Source organism: Drosophila mauritiana, unplaced genomic scaffold, assembly GCF_004382145.1.
Source record: "Drosophila mauritiana strain mau12 unplaced genomic scaffold, ASM438214v1 U_12, whole genome shotgun sequence".
Taxonomy (NCBI): Eukaryota; Metazoa; Arthropoda; class Insecta; order Diptera; family Drosophilidae; genus Drosophila; species Drosophila mauritiana.
In genome coordinates, this window is record NW_022881252.1 from 23,206 (window position 1) to 39,836 (window position 16,631).

At 42.8% G+C, this 16,631-nt stretch overlaps 2 non-coding genes and 1 pseudogene across 2 annotated transcripts; all 3 read left to right on the forward strand.

Annotated features, from left to right (window-relative positions):
* The first annotated feature begins 437 nt into the window (after window positions 1–437).
* LOC117149047 lies at window positions 438–2,444 on the forward strand. The gene has a single exon (XR_004460022.1). It is a non-coding gene; the product is annotated as a small subunit ribosomal RNA (ribosomal RNA).
* Window positions 2,445–3,130: 686 nt separating this feature from the next.
* LOC117149046 lies at window positions 3,131–3,309 on the forward strand. Its single transcript, XR_004460021.1, has one exon. It is a non-coding gene; the product is annotated as a 5.8S ribosomal RNA (ribosomal RNA).
* A 395-nt stretch (window positions 3,310–3,704) lies between these two features.
* Window positions 3,705–12,031, forward strand: LOC117149048 (annotated as a pseudogene).
* Window positions 12,032–16,631: the final 4,600 nt, after the last annotated feature.

The following is a 16,631-nucleotide window of genomic DNA, read 5'->3' on the forward strand; positions in this document are numbered from 1 at the left end:
TTTAAATTTATCTTCAAAATGCAAATGATTTAACTTAATATTTATATTGGTTAAACAAAAATTGTACATGTGTGGATACAATAATTATGTATGTTGGAAATAAAATGATATTTTATAATGAAATATGTATGTATAAAAAGATAAAATTATAGAAATATATATATTACAATAATTAGATGAAATTCTTGTTATATTGGTAAAACAAGTATAAATTAAAAATGAAAATATGGATTACGAATGCTATATAAAAATGGCCGTAATCGAATGGATTTTTTACTTATATATTTAAAATTTTACCCAAAGGCGAAATATTGAATTTTATTCAATATAATAAAAATCATGGAATTATATAAAGTGAAAAATCTATATATCTATATATCTATTATATTGCTTATTTCGATTCAAAATATATGAATGGAATATGAAGGAAAAACATTATTCTGGTTGATCCTGCCAGTAGTTATATGCTTGTCTCAAAGATTAAGCCATGCATGTCTAAGTACACACGAATTAAAAGTGAAACCGCAAAAGGCTCATTATATCAGTTATGGTTCCTTAGATCGTTAACAGTTACTTGGATAACTGTGGTAATTCTAGAGCTAATACAAGCAATTAAAACATGAACCTTATGGGACATGTGCTTTTATTAGGCTAAAACCAAGCGATCGCAAGATCGTTATATTGGTTGAACTCTAGATAACATGCAGATCGTATGGTCTTGTACCGACGACAGATCTTTCAAATGTCTGCCCTATCAACTTTTGATGGTAGTATCTAGGACTACCATGGTTGCAACGGGTAACGGGGAATCAGGGTTCGATTCCGGAGAGGGAGCCTGAGAAACGGCTACCACATCTAAGGAAGGCAGCAGGCGCGTAAATTACCCACTCCCAGCTCGGGGAGGTAGTGACGAAAAATAACAATACAGGACTCATATCCGAGGCCCTGTAATTGGAATGAGTACACTTTAAATCCTTTAACAAGGACCAATTGGAGGGCAAGTCTGGTGCCAGCAGCCGCGGTAATTCCAGCTCCAATAGCGTATATTAAAGTTGTTGCGGTTAAAACGTTCGTAGTTGAACTTGTGCTTCATACGGGTAGTACAACTTACAATTGTGGTTAGTACTATACCTTTATGTATGTAAGCGTATTACCGGTGGAGTTCTTATATGTGATTAAATACTTGTATTTTTTCATATGTTCCTCCTATTTAAAAACCTGCACTAGTGCTCTTAAACGAGTGTTATTGTGGGCCGGTACTATTACTTTGAACAAATTAGAGTGCTTAAAGCAGGCTTCAAATGCCTGAATATTCTGTGCATGGGATAATGAAATAAGACCTCTGTTCTGCTTTCATTGGTTTTCAGATCAAGAGGTAATGATTAATAGAAGCAGTTTGGGGGCATTAGTATTACGACGCGAGAGGTGAAATTCTTGGACCGTCGTAAGACTAACTTAAGCGAAAGCATTTGCCAAAGATGTTTTCATTAATCAAGAACGAAAGTTAGAGGTTCGAAGGCGATCAGATACCGCCCTAGTTCTAACCATAAACGATGCCAGCTAGCAATTGGGTGTAGCTACTTTTATGGCTCTCTCAGGGAAACCAAAACCATCTTCCCGGGAAACCAAAGCTTTTGGGCTCCGGGGGAAGTATGGTTGCAAAGCTGAAACTTAAAGGAATTGACGGAAGGGCACCACCAGGAGTGGAGCCTGCGGCTTAATTTGACTCAACACGGGAAAACTTACCAGGTCCGAACATAAGTGTGTAAGACAGATTGATAGCTCTTTCTCGAATCTATGGGTGGTGGTGCATGGCCGTTCTTAGTTCGTGGAGTGATTTGTCTGGTTAATTCCGATAACGAACGAGACTCAAATATATTAAATAGATATCTTCAGGATTATGGTGCTGAAGCTTATGTAGCCTTCATTCATGGTGGCAGTAAAATGTTTATTGTGTTTGAATGTGTTTATGTAAGTGGAGCCGTACCTGTTGGTTTGTCCCATTATAAGGACACTAGCTTCTTAAATGGACAAATTGCGTCTAGCAATAATGAGATTGAGCAATAACAGGTCTGTGATGCCCTTAGATGTCCTGGGCTGCACGCGCGCTACAATGAAAGTATCAACGTGTATTTCCTAGACCGAGAGGTCCGGGTAAACCGCTGAACCACTTTCATGCTTGGGATTGTGAACTGAAACTGTTCACATGAACTTGGAATTCCCAGTAAGTGTGAGTCATTAACTCGCATTGATTACGTCCCTGCCCTTTGTACACACCGCCCGTCGCTACTACCGATTGAATTATTTAGAGAGGTCTCCGGACGTGATCACTGTGACGCCTTGCGTGTTACGGTTGTTTCGCAAAAGTTGACCGAACTTGATTATTTAGAGGAAGTAAAAGTCGTAACAAGGTTTCCATAGGTGAACCTGCGGAAGGATCATTATTGTATAATATCCTTATCGTTAATAAACATTTGTTATAATACAAATAAATACAATTTACCAAAATAAAAATATTACAAAATGATTCCACGGAATCAAAAGTTAAAGTCAAAATAAAATGAAGATGGCTTTTATTTTATATGTGGGGCTTGGCAACCTCATAAAAAGACTTTAACATTATTAATGTTGTTGTGCGTATTTGTGGCAGTACCTACTACAACAATGGCGTTTCCTATAAAAACAAATTCTCGAAAATGGAAATCGAAGAAACTGAACAAAATTTGAAAGTAGAAGTCGAATTAAAATTAAAATAATTTTGAATGTGGTATTCAAAATAAGTGTGTGTGTATATGGACCATAATATACACGCGTTGCGAATATGTATTGTTCATCTATGTTATGAGCATACGTTGGCTAATGCAACAACCTAAAATATACAATGTTTGTACCTGTCATCCATCAGGTTAATGTTTTATATAAATTTTGCAGTATGTGTCACCCAAAATAGCAAACCATAACCAGATTTTTATGATACATAATGCTTATATGAAACTAAGACATATCGCAACATTTATTTTTAGGTATAAAAATAAATTTATTGAAGGAATTGATATATGCCAGTAAAATGGTGTATTTTTAATTTCTTTCAATAAAAACAATATTGATATTATATAAAAATGAATTATAAAACTCTAAGCGGTGGATCACTCGGCTCATGGGTCGATGAAGAACGCAGCAAACTGTGCGTCATCGTGTGAACTGCAGGACACATGAACATCGACATTTTGAACGCATATCGCAGTCCATGCTGTTATGTACTTTAATTAATTTTATAGTGCTGCTTGGACTACATATGGTTGAGGGTTGTAAGACTATGCTAATTAAGTTGTTTATAAATTTTTTATAAGCATATGGTATATTATTGGATTAAATAATGATTTTATTCATAATATTAAAAAAGAAATGAAAAACATTATCTCACATTTGAATGTGAAAAACGAAGAGAAATATTTTCTTTTTCAATCAAATAATACTGAGAAATGTCTAGCATAAAAAATTGAAATATTTTTCATCTAGAATTGTCTCTTATTAATGATTCGGAAAAAGAACAATCTTGGTTTTGTTATTATTCTTCGTTGGTTCGTTAAATGGATAAAAAATAACTTTGCTTACAAGAACTATTGGAACTATTTATAACGAATTTAATTGATTGTTTTATCATTTATATATAAAGAATTTATGGCAAAATATAGTTATATATACAACCTCAACTCATATGGGACTACCCCCTGAATTTAAGCATATTAATTAGGGGAGGAAAAGAAACTAACAAGGATTTTCTTAGTAGCGGCGAGCGAAAAGAAAACAGTTCAGCACTAAGTCACTTTGTCTATATGGCAAATGTGAGATGCAGTGTATGGAGCGTCAATATTCTAGTATGAGAAATTAATGATTTAAGTCCTTCTTAAATGAGGCCATTTACCCATAGAGGGTGCCAGGCCCGTATAACGTTAATGATTACTAGATGATGTTTCCAAAGAGTCGTGTTGCTTGATAGTGCAGCACTAAGTGGGTGGTAAACTCCATCTAAAACTAAATATAACCATGAGACCGATAGTAAACAAGTACCGTGAGGGAAAGTTGAAAAGAACTCTGAATAGAGAGTTAAACAGTACGTGAAACTGCTTAGAGGTTAAGCCCGATGAACCTGAATATCCGTTATGGAAAATTCATCATTAAAATTGTAATATTTAAATAATATTATTAAGAATAATGTGCATTTTTTCCATATAAGGACATTGTAATCTATTAGCATATCCCAAATTTATCATAAAATATAACTTATAGTTTATTCCAATTAAATTGCTTGCATTTTAACACAGAATAAATGTTATTAATTTGATAAAGTGCTGATAGATTTATATTATTACAGAGCGTTAATTTTTCGGAATTATATAATGGCATAATTATCATTGATTTTTGTGTTTATTATATGCTCTTGTATGATTAACAATGCGAAAGATTCAGGATACCTTCGGGACCCGTCTTGAAACACGGACCAAGGAGTCTAACATATGTGCAAGTTATTGGGATGTAAACCTAATAGCGTAATTAACTTGACTAATAATGGGATTAGTTTTTTAGCTATTTATAGCTAATTAACACAATCCCGGGGCGTTCTATATAGTTATGTATAATGTATATTTATATTATTTATGCCTCTAACTGGAACGTACCTTGAGCATATATGCTGTGACCCGAAAGATGGTGAACTATACTTGATCAGGTTGAAGTCAGGGGAAACCCTGATGGAAGACCGAAACAGTTCTGACGTGCAAATCGATTGTCAGAATTGAGTATAGGGGCGAAAGACCAATCGAACCATCTAGTAGCTGGTTCCTTCCGAAGTTTCCCTCAGGATAGCTGGTGCATTTTAATATTATATAAAATAATCTTATCTGGTAAAGCGAATGATTAGAGGCCTTAGGGTCGAAACGATCTTAACCTATTCTCAAACTTTAAATGGGTAAGAACCTTAACTTTCTTGATATGAAGTTCAAGGTTATGATATAATGTGCCCAGTGGGCCACTTTTGGTAAGCAGAACTGGCGCTGTGGGATGAACCAAACGTAATGTTACGGTGCCCAAATTAACAACTCATGCAGATACCATGAAAGGCGTTGGTTGCTTAAAACAGCAGGACGGTGATCATGGAAGTCGAAATCCGCTAAGGAGTGTGTAACAACTCACCTGCCGAAGCAACTAGCCCTTAAAATGGATGGCGCTTAAGTTGTATACCTATACATTACCGCTAAAGTAGATGATTTATATTACTTGTGATATAAATTTTGAAACTTTAGTGAGTAGGAAGGTACAATGGTATGCGTAGAAGTGTTTGGCGTAAGCCTGCATGGAGCTGCCATTGGTACAGATCTTGGTGGTAGTAGCAAATAATCGAATGAGACCTTGGAGGACTGAAGTGGAGAAGGGTTTCGTGTGAACAGTGGTTGATCACGAGTTAGTCGGTCCTAAGTTCAAGGCGAAAGCCGAAAATTTTCAAGTAAAACAAAAATGCCTAACTATATAAACAAAGCGAATATAATACACTTGAATAATTTTGAACGAAAGGGAATACGGTTCCAATTCCGTAACCTGTTGAGTATCCGTTTGTTATTAAATATGGGCCTCGTGCTCATCCTGGCAACAGGAACGACCATAAAGAAGCCGTCGAGAGATATCGGAAGAGTTTTCTTTTCTGTTTTATAGCCGTACTACCATGGAAGTCTTTCGCAGAGAGATATGGTAGATGGGCTAGAAGAGCATGACATATACTGTTGTGTCGATATTTTCTCCTCGGACCTTGAAAATTTATGGTGGGGACACGCAAACTTCTCAACAGGCCGTACCAATATCCGCAGCTGGTCTCCAAGGTGAAGAGTCTCTAGTCGATAGAATAATGTAGGTAAGGGAAGTCGGCAAATTAGATCCGTAACTTCGGGATAAGGATTGGCTCTGAAGATTGAGATAGTCGGGCTTGATTGGGAAACAATAACATGGTTTATGTTCTCGTTCTGGGTAAATAGAGTTTCTAGCATTTATGTTAGTTACTTGTTCCCCGGATAGTTTAGTTACGTAGCCAATTGTGGAACTTTCTTGCTAAAATTTTTAAGAATACTATTTGGGTTAAACCAATTAGTTCTTATCAATTATAACGATTATCAATTAACAATCAATTCAGAACTGGCACGGACTTGGGGAATCCGACTGTCTAATTAAAACAAAGCATTGTGATGGCCCTAGCGGGTGTTGACACAATGTGATTTCTGCCCAGTGCTCTGAATGTCAAAGTGAAGAAATTCAAGTAAGCGCGGGTCAACGGCGGGAGTAACTATGACTCTCTTAAGGGGATCTGGGGTAATTGCGAGCAGGGGGGAGTATTTTTCTGTAATTCGTAAGTCATATCATATGGTGTGCGGAAGGGGAATTTTACTCTGTAACTCACAAGTCTCTCCTTTACTCAAGTCGACTCAAAACCTCCTCGTGGTGGTCCCCGGTAATGCTAAACTTGTTTAGCAGCTAATTTGAGCGGCAAAACTTTTCCGATGGGTTGGTTCCCCAGAGGAAATTTATTCATATTGGAACTACAAATAGAAATAACGAGCCTCGGATGAATTTACACAATCTGATGACGACCCGACCCTCCGTGGACACCTTCCCGGAGGACCAATATGAACCAAACGCAGCGGCTACTCTATCTAGGGTTCCCTGCACAGTATGTGGCCGGTCCTTTAACAGCAAGAGAGGACTCGGTGTTCACATGCGATCTCGGCACCCAGACGAACTTGATGAAGAACGTCGACGTGTCGAGATAAAGGCAAGGTGGAGTGAGGAAGAGAAGTGGATGATGGCGAGAAAGGAGGTTGAGCTCACAGCAAATGGACATAAACACATAAACAAGCAACTAGCGGTGTATTTTGCAAACCGCAGCGTCGAAGCCATCAAAAAGCTAAGACAGAGGGGCGATTATAAGGAGAAAATAGAGCAGATAAGAGGGCAATCAGCTCGCGTCCCGGAAGTTGCTAATCTAACCATAAGGCGCCGCCCTAGTAGAAGTGAGCAAAACCACCAAGTAACAACATCAGAAACAACTCCAATCACTCCCTTCGAACAGTCGAACAGGGAAATTTTGCGGACACTGCGTGGGTATAGCCCCGTAGAATGCCATTCCAAATGGAGAGCCCAAGAGCTACAAACGATCATTGACAGGGCAGAGCTCGAGGGAAAGGAAACCACTCTCCAATGCTTATCGCTATATCTCCTAGGAATTTTTCCGGCACAGGGTGTACGACACACGCTGACGAGACCTCCTCGGAGACCTCGAAATAGGAGAGAAAGCAGAAGGCAACAGTATGCTGTCACCCAGCGCAACTGGGATAAGCATAAAGGAAGATGCATTAAGTCCTTGCTAAATGGAACTGATGAGTCGGTAATGCCAAGCCAAGAAGTAATGGTTCCCTACTGGAGAGAAGTAATGACTCAGCCTAGCCCAAGCTCTTGCAGTGGAGAAGTGATACAAATGGATCACTCGCTTGAGAGGGTTTGGTCTGCTATTACGGAGCATGACCTTAGGGCATCAAGAATCTCATTATCTTCATCTCCGGGGCCTGACGGGATAACTCCAAAAACAGCCAGGGAGGTGCCGTCAGGTATTATGCTACGAATAATGAACCTAATTCTATGGTGCGGCAATCTACCACACTCTATCCGACTGGCCAGAACTGTCTTCATCCCGAAGACGGTGACGGCGAAGCGACCGCAAGACTTTCGTCCAATATCGGTGCCTTCAGTCCTGGTAAGACAGCTAAATGCAATATTAGCAACCCGGTTGAACTCATCAATCAATTGGGACCCGCGCCAGCGGGGCTTCTTACCTACCGACGGATGTGCCGATAATGCGACGATAGTTGACTTAGTCTTGAGGCATAGCCATAAGCACTTTAGATCTTGCTACATCGCAAATTTAGATGTAAGCAAGGCATTCGATTCTCTATCGCATGCATCTATATATGACACCTTACGTGCTTATGGTGCGCCAAAGGGCTTCGTTGACTACGTACAGAATACGTACGAGGGTGGCGGTACCAGTCTCAATGGGGACGGTTGGAGTTCAGAGGAATTCGTCCCTGCTAGAGGAGTGAAGCAGGGTGACCCTTTGTCTCCTATTCTATTTAACTTGGTAATGGACAGGTTACTTAGAAACCTACCCAGCGAAATTGGTGCTAGAGTCGGAAATGCCATTACTAACGCGGCCGCGTTTGCAGATGATTTGGTACTATTTGCTGAAACTCGAATGGGACTTCAAGTATTGTTGGACAGAACGTTGGATTTTCTATCTCTCGTCGGCCTCAAACTTAATGCCGACAAATGTTTTACCGTTGGCATTAAGGGCCAGCCGAAACAGAAGTGTACCGTGCTAGAGGCACAGAGCTTTTACGTAGGCTCAAGAGAGATTCCATCATTGAAGCGAACGGACGAGTGGAAGTACTTAGGCATCAACTTCACTGCAACTGGGAGGGTTCGATGCAATCCGGCCGAGGACATTGGTCCAAAGCTACAAAGATTGACAAAGGCCCCCCTCAAACCACAACAGAGGATGTTCGCCCTAAGGACTGTCCTTATCCCACAGCTCTATCACAAGTTAGCCCTTGGGAGTGTGGCGATAGGCGTCCTACGAAAAACTGACAAACTAATACGATACTATGTGCGAAGATGGCTAAATCTTCCGCTGGATGTGCCGATAGCATTCATTCACGCACCCCCAAAAAGTGGAGGTCTCGGAATTCCATCACTTAGGAGGCTAAGACGTTTGAGTAATATTAAATGGCCTCACCTCACGCAAAACGAGGTAGCCAGCTCTTTCCTCGAAGCCGAAAAACAACGGGCCCGAGATAGATTATTTGCAGAACAACATGAATTGTTATCGCGTCCGGCAATAGAAAAATATTGGGCGAACAAATTGTACCTCTCAGTTGATGGCAGCGGACTCCGTGAAGCGGGCCATTGGGTGGGTTAATCAACCCACGCGTTTACTAACAGGAAAGGAATATATAGACGGTATTCGTCTGCGGATAAATGCCCTACCCACGAAGTCTCGTACTACAAGGGGAAGGCACGAATTGGAACGACAGTGTCGTGCAGGATGTGACGCTCCCGAAACAACAAACCATATAATGCAAAAATGTTACCGATCGCATGGGAGGCGCGTAGCTAGACACAACTGCGTAGTAAATCGAATCAAGCGGGGACTTGAGGAGAGAGGCTGCGCGGTCATTGTTGAACCAAGTCTGCAGTGCGAATCCGGCCTTAATAAACCGGACCTGGTGGCACTACGACAAAATCACATTGATGTGATCGACATACAAATTGTGACAGACGGACACTCTATGGATGATGCGCACCAGCGCAAAATCAATAGATACGACAGACCGGACATACGAACTGAATTGCGTCGCAGATTCGAAGCCGCAGGTGACATTGAATTCCATTCTGCCACCCTGAACTGGAGGGGGATCTGGAGTGGTCAATCCGTTAAAAGATTGATAGCGAAGGGTCTCCTCAGCAAATATGATAGTCATATCATTAGCGTCCAGGTTATGAGAGGCAGTCTCGGTTGTTTTAAACAGTTCATGTACCTGAGCGGGTTTTCCCGAGATTGGACTTAGCTAAAACGTTTGGTTCAAAACATTTGCTTGCTGTCTTGGCATAACATCAATAAAGGCATAAACATCGCAAATAATGGTAATATATAAATGTCTATGAGGATGGTTTTAGTACGTAGGCGTTGCGGAACTTCGGTTCAGCAATGAATCGTGCATGCTAGGAAACTGAAGTGTTGACAGACCTAGTATCTTTCGATAGATTTCCATACCTCCGCGATCAAAAAAAAAAAAAATAGCCAAATGCCTCGTCATCTAATTAGTGACGCGCATGAATGGATTAACGACCTGCTGACAGGTCACGGGTCGTTTAACGCATTTTTGCAAGGAGAGCCCTCAGCGATACCACTGCTTGCGCTTGTGGAGATCCATATGAGGACTGGATGCACATATTGTGCGCTTGCCCCCTATATGCAGATTTGCGGAACCTCGATGGACTTGGAGTGCAGCGCCTTGGCGAAAACTGGACCTTCGATAGAATCCTGGAAGATCAACAGAGGACTCAACGGCTGGCAGTGTTTGCAGACGAAGTGTTCCGTAGGAGGAGGGGTGTTTAGCCCAACAACTTCGCCGTGTGGTTAGCGGGCGAGAATACTTCCACAGTCCGCTATTGCTTGTCGTAAGAGGCGACTAATATAGCCATAGGTCCCTCTAACCCTGCTTGTCGGAGCAAAAGGAGGAGGCCCACCGAGCCTCTCTTTCGGTACCACGGGTTGTGCAGCTATCCACATTGAGGTAGGCCCCCTGGTGGGAGTATCGTGGTGGCTGTGGTTGGTACCATATCGCGGGTAGAGCCTTCGTGTTCGACGTTTGAGTTACGGTGCTAGTTGCGCAAAACTCGGGTGCTGTGACCCAGAGATCAGTAGAGATTTTAGGTAGATCTCGCTCCTCAGCAAGGGGGAGTGCTTGCCCGGCAAGCAAGTACTCGAATTGCTACCGGGGTGGTCGCTATGTACATAGCTATAGCTTCTAGTCCGGGACGCTTGTATCCAGACACATACACCATGTTGATACATGCACCACTTGTGGGTGTTCAGGGTGTCGTGGTTGTAATCCCTTCAGTGTGGAACACGCCACGTAAAACAAGTTCGGAGAGATCTGAAAAGTCGTCGTCGTCGTGTCCCTATCTACTATCTAGCGAAACCACAGCCAAGGGAACGGGCTTGGAATAATTAGCGGGGAAAGAAGACCCTTTTGAGCTTGACTCTAATCTGGCAGTGTAAGGAGACATAAGAGGTGTAGAATAAGTGGGAGTTATTAGACCTCGGTTTGGTATCGTCAATGAAATACCACTACTCTTATTGTTTCCTTACTTACTTGATTAAATGGAACGTGTATCATTTCCTAGCCATTATACGGATATATTTATTATATCTTATGGTATTGGGTTTTGATGCAAGCTTCTTGATCAAAGTATCACGAGTTTATTATATAATCGCAAACAAATTCTTTAATAAAACGATGCATTTATGTATTTTTGATTTGAAAATTTGGTATAACTCCAATTACTCAGGTATGATCCAATTCAAGGACATTGCCAGGTAGGGAGTTTGACTGGGGCGGTACATCTCTCAAATAATAACGGAGGTGTCCCAAGGCCAGCTCAGTGCGGACAGAAACCACACATAGAGCAAAAGGGCAAATGCTGACTTGATCTCGGTGTTCAGTACACACAGGGACAGCAAAAGCTCGGCCTATCGATCCTTTTGGTTTAAAGAGTTTTTAACAAGAGGTGTCAGAAAAGTTACCATAGGATAACTGGCTTGTGGCGGCCAAGCGTTCATAGCGACGTCGCTTTTTGATCCTTCGATGTCGGCTCTTCCTATCATTGTGAAGCAAAATTCACCAAGCGTTGGATTGTTCACCCATGCAAGGGAACGTGAGCTGGGTTTAGACCGTCGTGAGACAGGTTAGTTTTACCCTACTAATGACAAAACGTTGTTGCGACAGCATTCCTGCGTAGTACGAGAGGAACCGCAGGTACGGACCAATGGCACAATACTTGTTCGAGCGAACAGTGGTATGACGCTACGTCCGTTGGATTATGCCTGAACGCCTCTAAGGTCGTATCCGTGCTGGACTGCAATGATAAATAAGGGGCAATTTGCATTGTATGGCTTCTAAACCATTTAAAGTTTATAATTTATTTTATAACGACAATGGATGTGATGCCAATGTAATTTGTAACATAGTAAATTAGGAGGATCTTCGATCACCTGATGCCGCGCTAGTTACATATAAAAGCATTATTTAATACAATGACAAAGCTAGAATCAATTGTAAACGACTTTGTAACAGGCAAGGTGTTGTAAGTGGTTGAGCAGCTGCCATACTGCGATCCACTGAAGCTTATCCTTTGCTTGATGATTCGATAAATAAATGATTTTTCCTGTAGCCAAACAAACACCTCGTCATCAATTTAGTGACGCATATGATATTGTCCCTATCATATAATTTTGATATAAAGACTTTAAAGAATTATATCAAGTTGCCAAATACCTCGTCATCAATTTAGTGACGCATATGATATTGTCCCTATCGTATAATTTTTGATATAAAGACTTAAAGAATTCTATCACGTTGCCAAATACCTCGTCATCAATTTAGTGACGCATATGATATTGTCCCTATCATATAATTAATATAAAGACTTTAATGAATTGTGTCAAGTTGCCAAACACCTCTCATCAATTTAGTGACGCATATGATATTGTCCCTATCATATAATTTTTGATATAAAAACTTTAAAGAATTGTATCAAGTTGCCAAATACCTCGTCATCAATTTAGTGACGCATATGGATATATTGTCCCTGATCATATAATTAATATAAAGACTTTAATGAAATTGTGGTCAAGTTGCCAAACACCTCGTCATCAATTTAGTGACGCATATGATATTGTCCCTATCATATAATTTTTGAATATAAAAACTTTAAAGAATTGTATCAAGTTGCCAAATACCTCGTCATCAATTTAGTGACGCATATGATATTGTCTCTATCATATAATTAATATAAAGACTTTAATGAATTGTGTCAAGTTGCCAAACACCTCGTCATCAATTTAGTGACGCATATGATATTGTCCCTATCATATAATTTTTGATATAAAGACTTTAAAGAATTCTATCAAGTTGCCAAATACCTCGTCATCAATTTAGTGACGCATATGATATTGTCGACTTTAATGATTTGTGTCACGTTGCCAAACACCTCGTCATCAATTTAGTTTTTTTTTTTTTTTTTTTTTTTTGTGTATCTGTTTTATTTATTTAAAATCTGTCCTAATGGACAATAATTAAATTTTATGTGGGGGAACATTGACATACGGGGAGTACTTAAAATGTACTTGGGTAGGGGTTACAAATTTACATTAATGTTGCGTGAGGTCAAGCGGGTGCGTTCTCTGCAGACGTCTTGTGGATTGACTGTTGTCTAACAGATTGATGGCCAGGTGGTTGGGGTGATTCTCCAGTCTTCTGGCGTATCTCTCACTGAGGTCGGTAGATCTCGTCTTCCACCCAGGGGAATTCCGAGCTCCTCGTGGATGGCAGTATTCTCGTGATAGGGATGGGCGTTGGAGGACTATTCTCAAGCATCGGTTCTGGAATTGCTGGATCTTCTTCTGTTGAAGCACTTGTGGTGCCCCACAGCTGGATTCCATAAGTCCATATTGGCTTGAGAATAGTCTTGTAGACAAGCAGCTTCGTTTTGTCCCTCAGCTTGGAACTTTTCCCAACAAGCCAGTGGAGTTGCTTAAGGCGTATGTTGGCCTGGGTACGCTTCCTATCAATGTGAGGCCCCATGTCAGCCTTCTATCCAGTGTAAGCCCTAGGTATTTGGAGGTGCTGGTAGTGGGGATCGTGTCGCCGTCAAGAGTGACCGGAGGGCATTCTCCTCTGCGCAGGGAAAATGTTGTATGGGAGGATTTTTCGGCGTTAACCGCAATATTCCATCGTTTTAGCCATGGATTCAAAGCATCCAGTTGCCTCTGGATGATGGCTGAAGCTCCATCTGGATTAGTAGCGGTGGCGAGGAACGCGGTGTCGTCGGCATAGGTGGCTATTGTGAGGTGACGGGAGGGTATTATAGGAAGGTCTGCTGTGAAGAGGGTGTAGAGGATGGGACCAAGGACGCTGCCTTGAGGTACTCCGGCTCTTATGGGCCTTGGCGTGCTGGATGAGGATCCGCAACGCACTTGGAATTCTCTTCCTTCGGTGTAAGATTTGAGTAGAGCGTAGTGGGAACTGGGAAGGTGGGACTTGAGTTTGTGGAGGAGACCGGAATGCCACACTCTGTCAAACGCCTGCTTGACATCGAGGAAGACGGCCGAACAGTATCTTTTCTTCTCGAATGCATCGAGGATTCTTGATACGAGCCGGTGGCATTGTTCGGGTGTTCCATGAGATCGCCTGAATCCAAACTGGTGATCCGGGATCAAACCAGCCTCGTCCAGTACTGGCAACACTCTGCGCAGAAATACTCTTTCGAGTATTTTGGAGAGTATTGCCAGCAAACTAATCGGTCTATATGAGGCAAGATTGGCTTCAGGTTTTCGGGTTTAAGGATGAGGATGACTTCTGCACGTTTCCATGATCTCGGGAAGTACCCTAGTGAGAAGCAGCTGTTGAAGATGTTAGCCAACATCTGGGAGCAAGGAGGAGGCATAATTTTGAGGGAAGTGGCGTCGATACGATCCAGTCCGGGGGATTTGCTGGCCTTTAGGGAGGCGATCTCCTGCGCAACCTCTTCAGGGGTGACGGGCTCTATCGGCAAGCTGGGTGGAGATGGACTCTCAAGGAACCTGGTGGTGGCAGCACGCTCTTCACCAGTGCATCTGTTGAATGGGGTGAATGCGTTCTGGAGGTGATCTGCGAATGCTTCTGCTCTTCGTCATCGGAACGGCACCAAGAGCCATCCGCTTTGCGCACTGGCGACGCCTTTTTTGCAGGCCTCCTGATGTGGCGCGTGACATGCCACAGATTGTGTTGCGGGTCACCAGGTTCCAGCTCTTCAAGGAATCGATTGAATGAGTCCTGCCGTAGTGTGCAAAGCTTGACCTTAAGCTCCTTGCTGGCTCTGTTGAGTGCCGCTTTATCCCTTGGGTTGCGCGAGGAGAACCAAATACGTCTGAGGCGCCTCTTCTCCGCCACGAAGGCCGCAATCTCTGGAGACCAAAGGTGGAGATCTCGCTCAGGTGTTCTCGGGTAGTTGGAGGAGGAGGTTGGCGAACTTAGCCGCATTGTGCATTTCCTCAGTGAGTGTATTAATCGCCGCATCAATGTCTCTTGGGGAGGAAAGAGGAGGATCCAGGTCCAGGGAGGATAGCATCCAGAAGGTAAATTTGGAGGAGTCGGTATGCTTCCCGGTGAGTCTTCTGGGCAGGTCTTTTTTTAGGACTGGGATATTGAGGAGCATTCTTATTGCACTGTGGTCGGATAGCAGCTTGTTGTATGTGGTGCATGAGAGTCTGGCTTGTCCTATGCCTTTGGAGATGGCAAAATCCAAGAGGTCGGGAGACAAGGCAGGGTTAGTAGGCCAGTGGGTTGGCTCACCAGTGGAGTGGCAATTCAGTCTTCTGCTCTGCACGAACTTGTGGAGCGTTCTGCCTTTGGGGTTGATGGAGCGGGACCCCCACCAAGAGTGTTTGGCGTTAAAGTCACCGGCTGCTATGAAGCGAGGACCAAAGGACTCGAAAAGCTCTTGTAAGCGAGTCTCGGTGACTGAGTGTCTGGGGGGGAAGTAGACCGCTCCAATGGTGATGTCCCCCTGAAGGCTGGAGATTCGAGCCAGGGCACACTGGGCCCATTCCTCCTGGAACGCAGGTAGCTCCGTGTACTGGATACCACTCCTGATGAGCATGGCTGCTCCTCCGCGCGCTCTGCCAGATGGATGGTTGGCGAGTAAAACATCATAGCCGCTGATGTTGTAGTGGGATCGTGGACAAAAATGGGTTTCGGATACAAGGAGTATGTCAATCGCTTCCGTTTTTATAAGGTATTCTACCTCGGCTCTGCTCCTCTGCAGGCCGTTAGCATTCCAAATGACTATGTTCAGGCTTATTTCCATGATTTGGCATTGAGGATGGAAGCAATAAGCTGCGTCATTTGGGAGAACATTTTCTCCATCATACTTTCAACCATTCCTTGAAAACGGGCAAAAGATTTGTTCCAGGTTATTGGATTGCGGAGCTTCGGGTGGGGTTTGGCGGTTTTGGTTGGGATCGGATTGCTGTGGTACATGAGTAGCCTTGAGCGCGTCTTTTATAGCTCATGTTGGAGATGTTTGGGATCTGGATGGTGCTGGGCTTGCTGGTGGGTGTGGCCGGTCTGGGTTTAGGGGCTTGCTGTGCCTTGGCCTTCTTGTAGGCAGGGCATCCTCTGTATGAAGCGGGGTGGTCAGCTTGGCAGTGAAGGCAGCATGCCTTCTCATCCTCCTTCTTAGTGCAAGTCCTGGAGTCGTGTTGGCCACCACATTTCACGCATCGGTGCTCGAGGAAGCAGTAGCGCTGGGTATGTCCAAACCCTTGGCATCTAAAGCACTGAGGCACGTCGTTGAATTTACGGGGAGGCTCGATGGTGACGACCGACCTGCACAGTCTCCTGATTTGGTAGACCTCCTTGTTGTTACTGGCGGGTTCCATGTTGGCGAAAAATAACCGAGTGGCTCCTTGGTTTTCCTACCAATAGGATTATGCAGGTCTCTGACCTTATGCCCTAGTCTTTCAAGTTCCTCTTGAATCTCGTCACGATCGGCGGTGTGGTGTAATCCCTTGATTACGACTCTGTATGCCCTCTCATCTTTGGGCTGGAACGTGCGATGCCTTTTGTTCTGGGAAACCAGGTGCCTACGAAGCTCGGAGTAAGACTCCTTGTCAGGCATCATTACACGCACGTTGTTGCGTTCCGATTTGTATGTGAAGTCTTTGCTGGGACCCACGAGAGTCGTAATCATCTTGATCAGAGCAGAAA